Source organism: Molossus molossus, unplaced genomic scaffold (genome assembly GCF_014108415.1).
Source record: "Molossus molossus isolate mMolMol1 unplaced genomic scaffold, mMolMol1.p scaffold_m16_p_5, whole genome shotgun sequence".
NCBI classification, from domain to species: domain Eukaryota; kingdom Metazoa; phylum Chordata; class Mammalia; order Chiroptera; family Molossidae; genus Molossus; species Molossus molossus.
The window spans coordinates 63,443,189-63,459,798 of NW_023425388.1; the positions used below are offsets into that span (position 1 = coordinate 63,443,189).

General features: G+C 37.6%; 1 protein-coding gene across 10 annotated transcripts in view; it reads right to left on the reverse strand.

Moving 5' to 3' along the window:
- SEC22A (SEC22 homolog A, vesicle trafficking protein) overlaps positions 1 to 16,610 on the reverse strand; it is a 91,054-nt gene that overhangs the window by 25,927 nt on the left and 48,517 nt on the right. The gene's annotated exons all lie outside the window — the stretch shown is intronic.

The following is a 16,610-nucleotide window of genomic DNA, read 5'->3' on the forward strand; positions in this document are numbered from 1 at the left end:
ATATTTTCTGTTGCTTACTTTATTGTAAGAATACAGTATATAATATATATAACATACAAAGTATGTGTTAATTGACTGCTTATGTTATCGGTAAGGTTTCCAGTCAACAGAAGACTATTAGTAAAGTTTTGGGGGGAGTTGAAAGTTATTCACAGATTTTTGACAGCACAGGTGTCAGCACCCCATGTTGTTCAAGGGTCATCTGCAATCACCAATCTGAACTCCACAATAAAATAGTCTTACAGTTATGAAGTTCCTGGTCTCTGAAGACCACTTGAAGACACAAATGATAGAACCAGTTTATCTTTATAAACACATTTCCTTATCTGACAGGGCTTCAGCAGCGTGAGACATTTAGATATACAATAGCTTCCCTTCACATCATCTTGCACGTAACAGAATTAACAATGGAGTCTAAATGAAAACATAAAACTAAATACAAAATCATACAGACCTCAAAAGGGAGACAGATGGAAAGAGAAGACAATAGAACTACATTTAGATCATTTTATTTAAATCAGTGAAGTGTAAAAGCCCTAACAATGAAGTTAATGAGGTGGAACATTGATATAAAAAAGGGCTTAAATCTTTGCAACTTATATTCAGCCATTTTAGCAGAAAAGCTTCCCTAAACAGTTCATAAAAACACAAAACCCACATATCACAAAAAAGTATTTATTCCTCAAGTTCATCAGAAAATGATAATATGGGATAACATTTTCTTAAATTTCTTCTGTACGTAAGCTTACTGCTTGGTCTCTCAATCAATTTTCTTGAGATTTTTATATGAAACAAAATATTAAATGTCTTTGCAAAGTACTGATTCCAAGTTTTATATCACTAGAGAAAAAAAGTCTGACAGTTTAAAAACCTATCCAATTGGTGTACCAATTAGCCATGTATTGCATCTCTCTTCCATCCCTCCCCACAGCTCCCCCTCAACAATAAGGGAGAACTGCCTTCTAATAAAAAAAGAAATCCTCAATATGGGCCTCAAGCATAAAACCACCTGACAATGGAATAGATTATATAAACCACATTTCTGAAGTATACAAAACAAGTTTACCTTACAAAATAAACAAAAAATATTCTGTATTATAACTAAAAATACTTTAGCTTTTTATGGTCAAGTAAGGCATGGCCATTCTTAAATGGGAAAATATTACCATTTTAATGTGTTGGACAATATTTATTTAAGAAATAAATAATATGTCTATATAAATTAAATATTTATTAAATGTCTAACACTTGCCTCTTGGCCTTGGAGCACTCTCTATATAATGGTAGTATACCATTTATAAATTATTTCAAAATGACCAGAAATATTTTTAAAGCCATGAAAGCAAATGACAAACCTCCTTTAACAAGGACAAAGCATGCATTATGCTGAAGGACAGGCTGGAGCTGTGCCAAATCACTGTGGGAAAGAAATTCTCAAGCAGAGATTCCCTCCTACCCTATCCCATTCCCAAGACTTGTGGGAATAGTTATCCAGAGAAAACTCCATCTGCATAAATAAAAGGGTGAGACTTCTTCTGGATAATTTCTCAGTTTTAACAAACTGAATGAAAGATTTAATCACATTTTAAATTTTAATGTATTATGTTTTATATGCTTTTTTTGTGTTGCAGTAAAACAGATTTTAGATCCATTGTTATTCACAAATGCGAACTTCACACTTCAATTTGGCACCAAGATAGTCACCATTAGGAATAGAGAGAATTTGGAACAATAAAAAATGAGAGACAAGCTAGAAAATAAAAAATCTCCTGAATCTAAAATGTCACTTGGTCAGTTTTTGTTTCGTTTTGTTTTTGCTAATACTGTCTTTTGCTATGATGCTTTTTCTTTAATTAGTCTCATTAGGCCCAATAGTGGCATTTTCATGACAAAATTAATTTTTTCTCAAAATGTACCAATGATTAATAAAGAGTTTACAAAAGTTCTTAAAGAAGTAAGAGTTAGTCCCTTGGAACAAAAGGGCTATTGGTTATAGTGAATTAATATATTTATTCAGCAAATACTTTTTTAAAAAGTTTTATCCTCACCCGAGGACATTTTTGCATTTATAGAGAGAGGAAGAGAGACAGACAGAAAGAAACATCAATGTGAGAGACACATCAACTGGTTGCCACCTGCACAACCCGAATTGGGGCCCGGGACGAACCACAACTGAGGTACGTGCCCTTAGCTGGAACCGAACCTGGGACTCTACAGTCCATGGGCCGATGCTCTAATCGCTGAGCAAAACTGGCCAGGGCTCAGTAATACTTTTTGGCACAATTCTATATAAGATGCTGTGCTTCAGAAGGTATGACAATGAATTAAAACCCTGGCTGGTGTGGCTCATTTGGTTGGGCATCAGCCAGTGCACAGAAAGGTTGCTGGTTTGATTCTGGTTAGGGTACATGCCTCGGTTTCAGGCTTAATTTCCAGTAGAGGGCATGCAGGAGGTAGATGATTGATGTTGCGCTCTCACATCAATGTTTCTCTCTCTCTTCCTCTCCCCTTCTCTCTCTCTACTAACTAACTAACTAACTAACTAACTAACTAACTAACTAACTAACTAAATAACACAATCTGAATCTGCCCTCAAGGCACTTCTCATGTTTTAAAGGGAAGTGGAGAGATAAGCATATGAAAGTAACAAGTATTCTAACCTAAAAGAATTCAGAATTCTGAAGAGGAAAGATAACTAGGGGGAAGGTGGTAACACAGGGGTGGTAGAGAACTAGTGAAGATCTTTAAAGATGGATAAAATTTAGACAGGTACAAATGAGAAGAACTGCATTCCATGCAAAGAAAAGAACATGAACATGGAGATGGAAGTGAGAGATGCAAATACCAGCATCTACTAGTACTGCTGCTACCAACAGCGGCTGCTCTCAATATACCAGGCAAGATGTCAGGCACCAAGCACTTATAAGAACCCAATGAAGTAGGCATTATAATTATCCCATTGTTGTTTTTTTTATTCCCCCAGACCAGAGACTAAGGTTAAGGTAAATTAAGTAATTTGCCCAAAGTAAGTAAATGAGCTGGGATTTAAATTATGCTGGCCTGACTCTAGAACTCATGCTCTTAATCACTTTGCTATTGGGCATCGCTAATGATTTTGACTAAAATGGATGTCTTCGAAGAGTAGGAGGAAGTAAGTTCAGAAAAGAGGTTAAAACAAATTAATACACAGTCTAAAATACTAGGCTAAAAATGATGGGCAAATTAGACAATGGGAAATATTACTAGGTATAAAGAAGGTAATTTAAAAGTGACAAAGGAGTCCATGTACCAAGAGAACAAAACAATCCTAAATATTTATGTACCACTTAATAACAAGCTTTAAAAGATTTTAAAAATTATATACCTAACAGAAGAAAGATACAAATTCCCAGTCAGATATTTCAACACCTCTTTCAAAAACTGATAGAAGTAGACAAAAAAATCATAAAGGATATAAAAGGTGACTTAAACAATATCAACTGACTTGATCTAAATGACATTTATGATCTAAATGACATTTAGAGAACACTCCACCCAACAACAAAATACATGTTCTTTTCAAATGAACAAGGAAAATGACTAAGGATAGATCATACTCTGGGGGAATAAAACAAATCTCATAAATGTAAAAGAATTAAAATTATACAAAATTTGGTATCTGGACATAATGGAATTAAACTAGAAAACAATAACAGAAAGACATTTGGAAAACTTCTAAATATTTAAAAACTATTAAAATAAAATAAAGGGAAAAAATTTTTTTTTTAAATTTCTAAATAACCCATGGATCACAAAAGAAATCAAAAGTAAATTTTAATAGCATTTTGAACAAAATAAGAGTGAAAATACAATATATTAAAATTTATAAATGTAACTAAAGCAGTATTTAAAGGGAGATATAGAATACTAAATGTCTATTATTAGAAAAGTAGTTCTCAAATAACCTCAAATTCTACCTTAAGAATCTAGAAAAAGAAGAGCACATTAAACCCTAAGAAAGCAGATGATAGGCAGTAATAAAGATCAGAATATCAATCAATGAAATAGAAAACAAAAACAAAAGTCAATGAAAGGAAAAGCTGGTTCTTTAAGAAAATCAATAAAAATGATAAACTCTAATAAGGCTTATCAGTAGAAAAATGCAAGAGACAAAAATTATCAGTATAAAATATGAGAATAGTGACATTACTACAAGCACACAAATACTAAAGGGACAGGGAATATTAACTTTATGCCAAAAATTCAATAACTTAAGTGAAATGGACAAATTCCTTAGATTCCTTAAAAGAAACAAACTACTAAAACTCACTCATGAAGGAACAGATAATTTGAATAACCCTACATCTATCAAAGAAATTGATTTGTAGTTTAAAAAATCCTTTCCACAAAGAAAACTAGAGGTTTGAAAGTTTTCATTTTACTAAACAGTTAAAGAAGATAAAATAGGCCCTGGCCAGTGGCTCAGTTGTTTGGAGTGAAGTCCCATATACCAAGGGGTTTTGGGTTCGATTCCCAGTCAGGGCACATTGAACCCTAGGTTGCGGGTTCAATGCCTAGTTGTGCATGTGCAGGATGCAACCAATCGATGTTCCTCTCTCACATGGATGTTTCTTTCTCCCCTCCCCTTCCTTTCTCTCTAAAATCAATAAAGGCATATCCTCAAGTAAAAAAAGAAAATGAGCCCTGGCCAGTTTGGCTCAGCGGTTAGAGCGTTGGCCTGTGGTCCTGAGAGACCCGGGTTCGGTTTCCGCTAAGGGCATGTACCTCGGTTGCAGTTTGTCCCCGGCCCTGGTTGGTCGTGCAGGTGGCAGCCACTCGATGTGTCCCTTTCACGTTGATGTTTCTCTCTCTCTCTCTCTCTCCCTCCCGCTCTACCTGTACAAAAAATGGAAAAATGTCCTCGGGTGAGGATAAAAAAAAAAAAAGAAAATGAAATAAAAATTCTACAGAAATATTTTCCAAAAATTGAAGAGGAGGTAATACTTCCCGATTTATTTTATGAGGCCAGCTTTATCCTGAGAACAAATGTAGTGAAAAACATTACAAAAAAAGAAAAACTAGACCTGGCCGGTTTGGCTCAGCGGTTAGAGCATCGGCCTGCGGTCCACAGAGGCCCGGGTTCAGTTCCCGCTAAGGGCATGTACTTTGGTTGCAGTTGGTCCCTGGCCCTGGTAGGGTCATAGGGGTGGCAGCCACTCGATGTGTCCCTTTCACGTCGATGTTTCTCTCTTCCTCTCTCTCCCTCCCGCTCTATCTGAATAAAAAAGTGGAAAAAATGTCCTCGGACGAGGATAAAAAAAAAAAAAAGAAAAACTACAAATAAATCCCCTCATAAACACAGATACAAAATACCTTAAAATTTTAGTAAATTGGGTCTGATAATACATGTAAAGGATAATAAATCATGATCAAGCAGGGTTTATCACAAGAGTGCAAAGTTGGTTTAATATTTGAAAAGCAAACTAATTCACCACATAAAGTTTTTTGTTTTTTTTTATCCTCACCTGAGGACATTTTTCCATTTTTTGTTCAGGTAGAGTGGGAGGTAGAGAGAGGAACAGAGAGAGAGAGAGAAACATCGATGTGAAAGGGACACATCGAGTGGCTGCCACCCGCACAACCGACCAGGGCCGGGGACAAACTGCTACCGAGGTAAGTGCCCTTAGTGGGAACCGAACCCGGGTCTCTCAGGACCGCAGGCCGATGCTCTAACCGCTGAGCCAAACCGGCCAGGGCCACATAAAGTTTTTTAAAAGGAAAATCCTACAATCATTTCAATAAACACAGACAAAGCATTTGACAGAATATAACTTAACATTCCTGATAAAAACTGCTCATCAATCTGGGACAATAGGGGCATTTTCCCAACCTGATAAAAAGAAAAGTAGCTACATAACCCCTAAGTTAACATTCTGTTTAACTGTGAAAGATTGAACGCTTTCCCTGCTAAGATCAGAATCTGGAACAACATAAGGATATCTACTCTGGCCATGTCATTCTTTCAGGATATTTTTGTAAAACACAGAATTCTATATTTGTAGTTATTTTCTTTTATCCTTTAGAGGCTATCAAGTTGTCCTCTGGCTTCCACGGTTTTAATGAGAGGGGAGAGAGGGGAGAAGGGGAAAGAGAGGAAGACAGAAGAGGGAAGATAGAGGAAGATTAATTCTGATGGTTTGCATTCATGTAGTTTAATCTCTTCACATGGCTAGTTATTTATGATTGTTTGCCAAAGTTTCTATTTTCAAAATCTTGTTTGTAGTTATAATTTGAAGTTTATGAAACTATTTCATCCAGGAGAGATTTTTGCTTCTACCAGGATCTTTATAGCACAGTACCATGAAATCAGCTTAATCCAATTTTAGAGACCAATATGATTTAAAACTAAACTGCAGAGGTATCACCTCACACCTGTCAGAATGGCCGCCATCCACAAATCATCAAACAACAAGTGTTGGCGAGGTTGTGGAGAAAAGGGGACTCTAGTACACTGCTGGTGGGAATGCAGACTGGTAAACCACTGTGGAAAACAATATGGTGTTACCTCAAAAAATTTAAAATGGAACTTCCATTTGACCCAGTGATCCCACTTCTAGGAATATACCCTAAGAAGCCTGAAACACCAATCAGAAAGAATATATGTACCCCCATGTTCATAGCAGCACTATTTACAATAGCTAAGATCTGGAAACAGCCCAAGTGTCCATCAGTAGATGAATGGATAAAAAAGCAGTGGTACATATGCACAATGGGGTACTATGCAGCTGTAAGAAAGAAAGATCTCTTATCCTTTGAGACGACATGGAGGGACCTGGAAAATATTATCCTAAGTGAAACAAGCCAATCAGAAAAAGACAAATACCACATGATCTCACTTATATATGGAATATAATGAACATAACAGTCTGAGGAATAAGGTAGACCCAGAAAACATGGAAGTAGGGTACAGACTGACAACCCTCAGAAGAGGGGGTGGTGGGGGGTGGGAAAAGATAAACCACAGAACTTATATGTATGTACGCATAACCAATGGACATGGACTACAAAGCCGGGGACGGGGCGATGGGGGGGGGGGGGATGGGGTGGAGGGTGTCAATGGGGTAAAAAAGGAGAAACATCTGTTAACAAAAATAAAATAAAATAATTTTTTTAAAAAAGTAAAACTAAACTGCAGTCCTGATTAAAGCCTGTCTGCTGCATATTCCTGTCTACCCACATTCACAGAGTATAGACATCCAAGGTCATAACCCAAAGCTGATGGTGATGGTGGAGGGTGCTCATGAGGTTCACCACCTCGGTGGGCCCTACTCTCTAATCCCAGTCTCCCTTATCTCGAAGAGCTGTCAGCTGTCCCCTCCAGAATTGGTATAAGCCCCAAAGGAAAAAGTTGCTTCAAACAATGGGTTTATCTCCCAAAGGCTTCCATCCTCCTCTGTATCCCAGTAATTCTAAGCTATCTTTTATCTTCAAAGACTTCAGGAATATTATATTTTAGATTAATTTCTACAATGTATATTAGACATATACATTCTATAGAATATACACATTCCACTCAGCTTTTCTACATGTATTTAGCGGGACTGCTGGTCTGAATTAACTACTCCATCACTACTGTAAGTGGAAGTCTTCAAAGTAATAATCCTTGTTTATTAGTGATTTTAAAGATTGAAATCTAATCCACATACAGTGAAATTCACCCTTTAAAGTGTATAATTCAGAAATGTTTATTATATTCAGAGTTTTGAGCCATCATAATTATCTAATTCCACACTTTCATCACCTGCCAAAAAAGCCTCATAACCATTAGTAGTAGTCATTGCTATTTCCCTTCACCACTCCAGCACCTATCAACCACTAATCTATTTTCCATATCTATGGATTTACCTATTCTGGACACTTTGTATAAAATGAAAATTTAAATATGTGTACTTTTATATCTTGGCTTTCCTCATATAGGACAATGTTTTTAAGGTTCATACACATTGTACCATGTATCAATACTTCATTCTTTTTCTTTGCTTAATAATATTCTATTGGCCCTGGCTGGTTTGGCTCAGCGGTTAGAGCGTCAGCCTGCGGTCCAGAGAGATCCGGGGTCGGGTCCCACTAAGGGCGCGTACCTCGGTTGCAATTTGTCCCCAGCCCTGGTTGGGTCGTGTGGGTGGCAGCCACTCGATGTGTACCTTTCACGCCGATGTTTCTTTCTCTCTCTTCCTCTCTCTCCCTCCCACTCTATCTGAACAAAAAACAAAAAACTGTCCTCAGGTGAGGATAAAAAAGAAAATAATAATAATAATAATAATAACAACATTCTATTGTATAAATATACCATTGTTTATTCATCAGTTGATAGACATTTGGTTGTTTCCATTTTTTCAGTTGCTATGAATAATGCCTGGAACACTCAGGTACACATTTTTGTTTAGAAATACATTTTTAATTCCCTGGATTATGTACTTGGAGTAAAACGCTGGATCATATGTAACTCTATGTTTACTTTTTGAAGAACTTCCATACTATTTTCCAAAGCAGGTACATTATTTTACAACCCCACCAGCAACATATAATGGTTCTAATTTCTCCACAACCTGTTGTTGTCTGTTTTGTTTTTTAAAATTATAACCATCCTAGTGGGTATAAAGTAGTATCTCTTTATCATTGTCTTGTATTTCACTAATGACTAATAATGTTGAGCATCCTTCCGTGTGCTAATTAGTTAGTTGAAAATTTTCTTTGTAGAAATATCTTTTTAAATTCTTCCCCATTTTAAAACTGGATTATTGTTACCCTGGACAGTTTGGCTCAGCAGTTAAAAGAGTCGGCCTGCAGACCAAAGAATTGTAGGTTTGATTCCAGTCAAGGGCACGTAGCTTGGTTATGGTTCAGTTCCCAGCCCTGGTCGGGGTCTTGCAGGAGGCAACCAATTCATGAGTCTCTCTCACACCAACGTTTCTCTCTCTCTCCCTCCTTCCCTCCCTCCCTCCCTCCCTCACTTCCACTCTATCTGAAGATAAATGGAAAAATATCCTCAGGTAAGAATTAAAAAATAAAATAAAACTGGATTATTATCTTTTTGTTGTTGAGTTATATATTCTGGATACAAGTTCCTTAGAAGATATATGGTTTATCAATATTTTCTGTGTCTGTGGATTATCTTTTCAATTTCTTGACAGTGTCTTTTGAAGAACAAAGATTTTTAATTTTTTAAAATATGTTTTCATTTATTTCAGAGAAAGGAGAGGGAGATAGAAAGAAACATTGATGAAAGAGAAACATCAATGAGCTGCCTCCTGCACGCCCCCTACTCGGGACAGAGCCCAAAACCCAGGCATGTGCCCTGACTGAGAATCGAACCTATGACCTCCTGGTGTATGGGACGATGCTCAATCAACTGAGCCACACTGGCTGGGCCAAAGATTTTTTAATTTTGATAAATTCCACCTTACCTGTTTTTCCTTTTTTCACTGTGCTTTTGGTGTCAAATCTAAAAAACCACTGCCTAATACAAACTCACAAAGGTTTACACCTTTCTTTTCTTTTAAAAGTTTTAGAGTTTCAGCTATTAAATTTAGGTTTTTGATCCACTTTGAGTTAGTTTTTATTTTATTTTTTTATCCTCACCCAAGGACATTTTCCCATTTTTGTTCAGATAGAGTGGGAGTGGGGGGGGGGGGAGAGAGAGAGAGAGATCGACGTTAAAGGGACACATTGTGTGGATGCCTCCTGCATGACCCAACCAGGGCTGGGGACAAACTGCAACCGAGGTATGTGCCCTTAGCGGGAACTGAATCCGGGTATCTCTGGACCACAGGCCAACGCTCTAACCGCTGAGCCAAACCAGCCAGGGCTTGAGTTAGTTTTCAGATCAGTGGTTCTCAACCTTCCTAATGCCGTGACCCTTTAATACAGTTCCCCATGTTGTGGTGACCGCCAACTATAAAATTATTTTCGTTGCTACTTCATAACTACAATTTTGCTACTGTTATGTCTTACGCGACCCCTGTGAAAGGGTCGTTCAACCCCCCAAAGGGGTCGCGATCCATAGTTGAGAACTGCTGTTTTAGATAGCTTGTGAAGTAGGAGTCTAATTTCATTCTTTTGTTTATTAATATCCACTTGTCCCAGCATCATCTGTTGAAAGTCTAGTCTTTCACTATTGTCTTGGTATCCTTGTTAAAAATGAATAGAGCCCTGGTCGGTTTGGCTCAACGGTTAGAGCGTCAGCCTGCAGTCCGAAGAGACCCGGGTTTGTTCCCGCTAAGGGCACGTACCTCGGTTGCAGTTTGTCCCCGGCCCTGGTTGGGTCGTGCCAGTGGCAGCCACTTTATGTGTCCCTTTCACGTCGATGTTTCTCTCTCTCCCTCTTTCCCTCGCACTCTATCTGAACAAAAAATGAAAAACTGTCCTCGGGTGAGGATAAAAAAAGAAAAAAAGAATTGAGCACCCAGTCAGTGTGGCTCAGTGGATTGAGTGTCCTCCCATGGACTGGGAGGTCCCAGTTCAAGTCCAGGTCAGGGTACATGCCTGGGTTGCAGGCTTGATACCCAGCAGGAGACAGTTGATCGATGTATCTCTCTCACATCAACATTTCTATCTCTCTCTCCCTTCCTCTCGCTCTACAAAAATTAATAAAAACATAGTTTTAAAAATGAATTGACCATAATGCAAAGGTTTATTTCTGTACTCTCAATTCTATACTGTTGATCAGCATGTTTATTCTTAAACCAGACCATATACCCAGAGATTCAGCTTTGGGTTTCACTGATTTTTCTCTAATGTTTTTCTATTTTTTATTTCATTTCCATTTATTTCTGCTCTAATATTTATTATTTCCTTTCTTCTTCTTGCTTTAGGTTTCATTTTTTTTCTTTCTCCAGTGCCTTTAGGTGGAAATTTAAGTTGTTTATATGAGATTTTTTTCTTACTTTTAATATAGATATTTACAGCTATAAACTTCCCTCTAACCACAGCTTTAGCTGCATCTCATAAGTTTTGATATGTTGAGTCTTCATCTTAAAGTATAAATTCCCCTTTTGATTTCTTCTATAACCCATTCATTACTTAGAATCGTATTATTTAATTTCCGTATATTTGTCAGTTTCCCAAATTTCCTTGTTATTAATTTCTAATTTCATTCCACTGTGGTTATAAAACTTACTTTGTATTATTTCTACCCTATAAAGTTTATGAAGTTATTTTTTTTATAGCTTAGCATAAGGTTTATTCTGGAGAATGTTGCATGTAAACCTCAAAAGAATGTATTTTCTATTGTTGAATGGAGTGTTCTATAGAGGTTAGTTAGTTTATATTGTTGGTCAAATCTTCTATTTATTTGTTTATCTTCTGCCTAGTTCTATACATTATTTAAAGTTGGGTATTTGACTTCAACTATTACTGTTTAATCATCTATTTCTCCTTTCATTTCTGGCAGGTTTTGCTTCATGTAGTTTAGAGGTCTATTCTTACATATAGATGTGTTTATAATTGCTATAACTGAATGGACTGACTTTTTTTTTATCTCTATAAAATGTCTTTCTTTGTCTCTAGTAGCAATTTTTCTCTTAAAGTCAATTTTGTCTGTTATTAGAATAGCTCTTTTTTCAGTGTTATTTACATTATACTACATCTTTTTTCTTCCTTTTGTTTTCAATCTATTTGTATCTTTGAATTTTGTTTTGTTTTTAATCTACTCTAACAATTCCTGACTTTTGATTGGAATGTTTTATTCATTTACATTTTCTAAATCCATTCACATGTATTATTGTCATAGTGGATCTACATATGTCACTTTGATTATTTCTATATGTCACATGCTTTTTTTGCTCTATTCCTCCTTTATTATTGCATTAAGTGAATATTTTATACTGCAGCATTTTAATTTAAGTATTATTATTTTTTTTTTTAAATAGCCTATATTCAGAAAGAAATTACTAGCACTTTTCTGTCTCTTTTCTTTAAAAAAATTTTTTTTTTCTTTATTGATTTTAAAGAGAGAGGAAGGGAGAGACAGAGATAGAAACAGAAACATCAAATGGCTGCCTCCTGCATGCCCCCCACGGACTGGGCATATGCCCTGACCAGGAATCGAACCAGCAACCTCTTGGTTGACACTCAAACACTGAGCAAACAGGCTGGGCTTTAATTATTTTTCACCATATTTTGAGTCATTTACTTAGTGGCTGCTGTGAGCCTCAACATATATACATCTTATCAGAAACAGCTTCAGATTTATACTAAATTAATTCCAGTGAGGTATAGAAACATTACTCCTTATAACTGAATTACCTTGCTCTCCCTTTTGTGGCATTGTTGTCACACATATTACACTTATGTTTAGAAACCCAAAATATCTCATTATAAATTATTACTTTACATCATAATTTTCTGCCTTTTAAAGAAGCTAAGAGAAGAAAGAACAAAAATTATATTTTTATAAGTTTGTTAATATTCTTACCATTTTGGGATTTTTTAAAAAAATCCTCACCCGAGGATATTTTTGCATTTATTTTCAGATAGAACAGGAGCGAGAGAGGAAGAAGGAGAGAGAGAAATGTTGATGTGAGAGAGACACATCTAGTGGTTGCCACTCACGCAACCCCAGCTGGGGCCAGGGACAAACTGCAACCAAGGTACGTGCCCTTAGAGGGAACCAAACCCAGGATTCTCTGGTGTGTGGGCTGACACTCTAACTGCTGAGCCAACCAGCCATGGCCATTTATGGCTTTTTTATTTGTTCCTGTGAATTCAAATTACCACCAGGAGTACTTCCTTTGCCCAATGCAGCTTTGCTCCCATCCACCTCCTTTGTGCTATTATTAAAAAATATATTTCAGCCCTGGCCGGTTTTGTTCAGTGGTTAGTGCATCAGCCCGCAGACCAAAAGGTCATGGGTTCGATTCCAGTCAAGGACATGTACTTTGGTTGTGGTTCAAACCCCCGCCCTGGTTAGGGTCATGCAGGGGGCAACCAATCGATGTGTTTCTCGCATCTGTTTCTCTCTCTAGCTCCCTCCCACCCACTCTATCTGAAAATCAATGGAAAAGTGTCCTTGGATGAGGATTAAAAAATAATAATAGCCCTGGCCAGTTTGGCTCAGCGGTTAGAGCGTCGGCCTGCGGTCCGGAGAGACCCGGGTTCGGTTCCCGCTAAGGGCACGTACTTCGGTTGCAGTTTGTCCCCGGCCCTGGTTGGTTGTGCGGGTGGCAGCCACTCGATGTGTCCCTTCACGTCGATGTTTCTCACTCTCTCTCCCTCCCACTCTATCTGTACAAAAATAATAATAATAATAATAATAATAATAAATATATATATATGCGTGTGTGTATATATAGATATATACACACACATACATATTTCATTTCTTTATGTTACAGGCCTGACAATATATTATATATATGATCTTATACAATTGCTTTTTAAAAGAAAAATGCTATCTTTTTTTTTTTAATCCTCACTAGAGGACACTTTTACATTTATCTTCAGATAGAGCAGGAAGGAGAGGGAGAGAAATATCGATGTGAGAGAGACACATTGAGTGGTTGCCACCCACACGACCCCAACGGGGCCAGGGACAAACCGCAACCGAGGTACATGCCCTTAGCAGGAACCAAACCCGGGACTTTCTGGTCCACAGGCCTACACTCTAACCACTGAGCCAAACCAGCCAAGGCCACTTCTACTATCTTTTATAATACCTTTACCATTGCTCTTTGATTCAAACTGAAGAATTTCCTTTAGTATTTCTTGAAGGTGAGTCTGCCAGCAACAAATTCTCTCATCTTCCGCTTATCTGGAAATGTCTTTATTTTACCTTCGGTTTTGAAAGATATACAATTCTTGGTTGACACAATTTTTCCCCGCTTTGAGTATCTTGAACATGTTCTCCTACTACCATTAGGTCTCCATTGTTTCTGTTGAGAAGTCACTTGTTAATCTTTTTGGAGTTCTCTTGTAAGTGGTGAGTTGTTTTTATCTTGCTGTTTTCAGTATTTTCTCCTTGTTTTTGTCTTTCAACATTTTTGTATGATTTAGCTATTTGCAGGTCTCTTGCATATATACTATTTGGAGTTAAATGAGCTTCCTAGAAAAGTAGATTAATGTTTCTGAGTAAATTAAAGAACTTTTCAACCATTATTTCTTCAAATAGTTCTGCTTCTTCCTCTTCTCTCCTTCTGGTTCTCCCATCATGTACATGTTGGTGTGCTTAATAGTGTCCCATATTTTTCTGAGGTTCTGTTTTTCATTCTTTTTTTCTCTCTGTCCTTTGGATTGTATAACCTCTATTGATCTATCTTCAAGTTTACCAACTTTTTCTCTGGCCAGTTCAAATCTTCTATTGAGCCCTACTAGTGAATTTTTCTTCAGTTGTATTTTCCAATTCCAGAATTTCCATTTGATTCTTTTTCTTTATAGTATGTTTATAATTTATATTCCTTTACTTAAATTGTCTATTTGATGCAACCTTATTGTCATACCTTCCTTACTTTGGTTCACCCCCCCACCCCACCCCCCGAATGTTTTTTATTGATTTTAAAGAGGAAGGGAGAGGAAGAGAGAACATTAATGTGAGAGGGAAGCATGTACTGATTTCACGTCCTCTCCCCAACTCCACTCCCGGGTACACACCCCGCCTGGGGATCAAACTCTCAACCTAGCTATGTGCTCTGAACTTTTGGTGTACGAGACAATGCTCCAACCAACTGAGCCACCCAGCCAGGACCCTACCTTACTTTTTAAATCATGATTTTCTTCAGTTCTTTTAAAATAATTATAAAGGCTACTTTGAAGATTTTGTCTGTTAAATATGACATCTGGTCACTGCCATGGGCAGCTTCCATTACCTGCTTCCCCCGCCCCACCCACCAGAGTATGTCTTATACTTTCCCTCTGTATGTCCTGTAATTTTTTTTGAACATTTTTTAATATTTTATATATTTTTATACTTATCTTTATTGTTGAATGTATTACAGATGTACCCCCCCTTTCCCCCTCCATTGATCCCCTCTCCTCCCTACTCCCACTCCCCTTCTGCCTTCCATACAATATTGTCTGTGTCCATTGGTTATGCATATATACATATAAGTTCTTTGGTTTATCTCCTCCTATACCTCCTTCCCTTTGAGGTTCATCAGTCTAACAACCAATTTGTATTTCTTAATTCCTTCATCTTTTTCACCCATCCCTCCAGCTCCTGCCCATCTGGCAAGCAACAAAAAGTTCTCAGCATCTATGAGTCTGTTTCTGTTCTGTTTGTTCATTTTGCTTGTAGATTTAATTGTTGATAGATACGCATTTATTGCCATTTTATTGTTCATATTTTTGATCTTCCGCAAGAAGACCCTTCAATATTTCATGTAATACTGGTTTGGTGATGATGGATTCCATCTTTTTCTTATCTGGTAAACTCTTTATGTGTTCATCAATTTTAAATGACAGCTTTGCAGGATAGAGTGATCTTATTGTAGGTCCTTGCTTTTCATTACTATGAATATTTCTTACCAATCCCTTCTGGCCTGGCAAAGTTTCTTTTGAGAAATCAGCTGACAGTCTTATGGGAGCTCCCTTGTAGGTAACTAACTGCTTTTCTCTTGCTGCTTTTAAGATTCTCTCTTTGTCTTTAACCTATGATGTGTCTTGGTATGGGACTCTTGGGTTCATCTTGTTTGGGACTCTCTGTGCTACCTGGACTTGTATGTCTGTTTCCTTCACCAAGTTAGGGAAGTTTTCTGTCATTATTTTTTCAAATAGGTTTTCAATTTATTGCTCTTTCTCTTCTCCTTCTGGTACCCCTATGATGTGAACACTGGTACACTTGAAGTTGTCCCAGAGGCTCCTTACACCATCTTCATTTTTTTGGATTCTTTTCGCTTTTTGCTGTTCTGAGTGTGGGATTTTTGCTTCCTTATATTCCAATCGATGGTTTGATTCTTGGCTTCACCCACTCTACTATTGATTCCCTGTAAATTATTCTTTATTTCGGTTAGTGCATTCTTCACTTATGACATGTCCTCTTTTATGTTGTATATGGTCTCACTAAATTTCTTGAAGTTCTCACTAAGTTCCTTGAACATCCTTATAAGCAGTGTTTTGAACTCTGCATCTATTAGATTGCTTATCTCCATTTCATTTCATTCTTTTCCTGGAGTTTTGCTCTGTTCTTTCATTTGGGACATGTTTCTTTGTCTCCTCATTTTGGCTGCCTCCCTGTGTTGTCTCTATGAATTAGGTAGAGTTGCTATGCTTCCTGGGCTTCAAAGGGTGGCCTATTGTTGTAGGTGTCCTTTAGGGTCCAGTGGCACAGCTTCCCTGATCACCCCAGCTGGGCCCTTGAGTTGCACCCCTAGTGTGGACTGTACACCCTTCTGTTGTAACTGAGTCTTGATTGCTGTTGGCATGTCAATGGGAGGGATTTATTCAGGCTGATGAGCTGCAAGGACTGGCTGTGCCCTCTAACCACTGACCTTTGACTACCTTGGAGGATCAGTTGTGCAGGGGCCCACCACACAGAGCAAGATTTGGTTCAGCAGGGCTCTGGTACCCACTGAGTCCTCCTTGAGTGTGTCTCTTCTGGAGGTGGTTGGGTGGTGGTGCTTCAATGTGGTCTAAAGCTG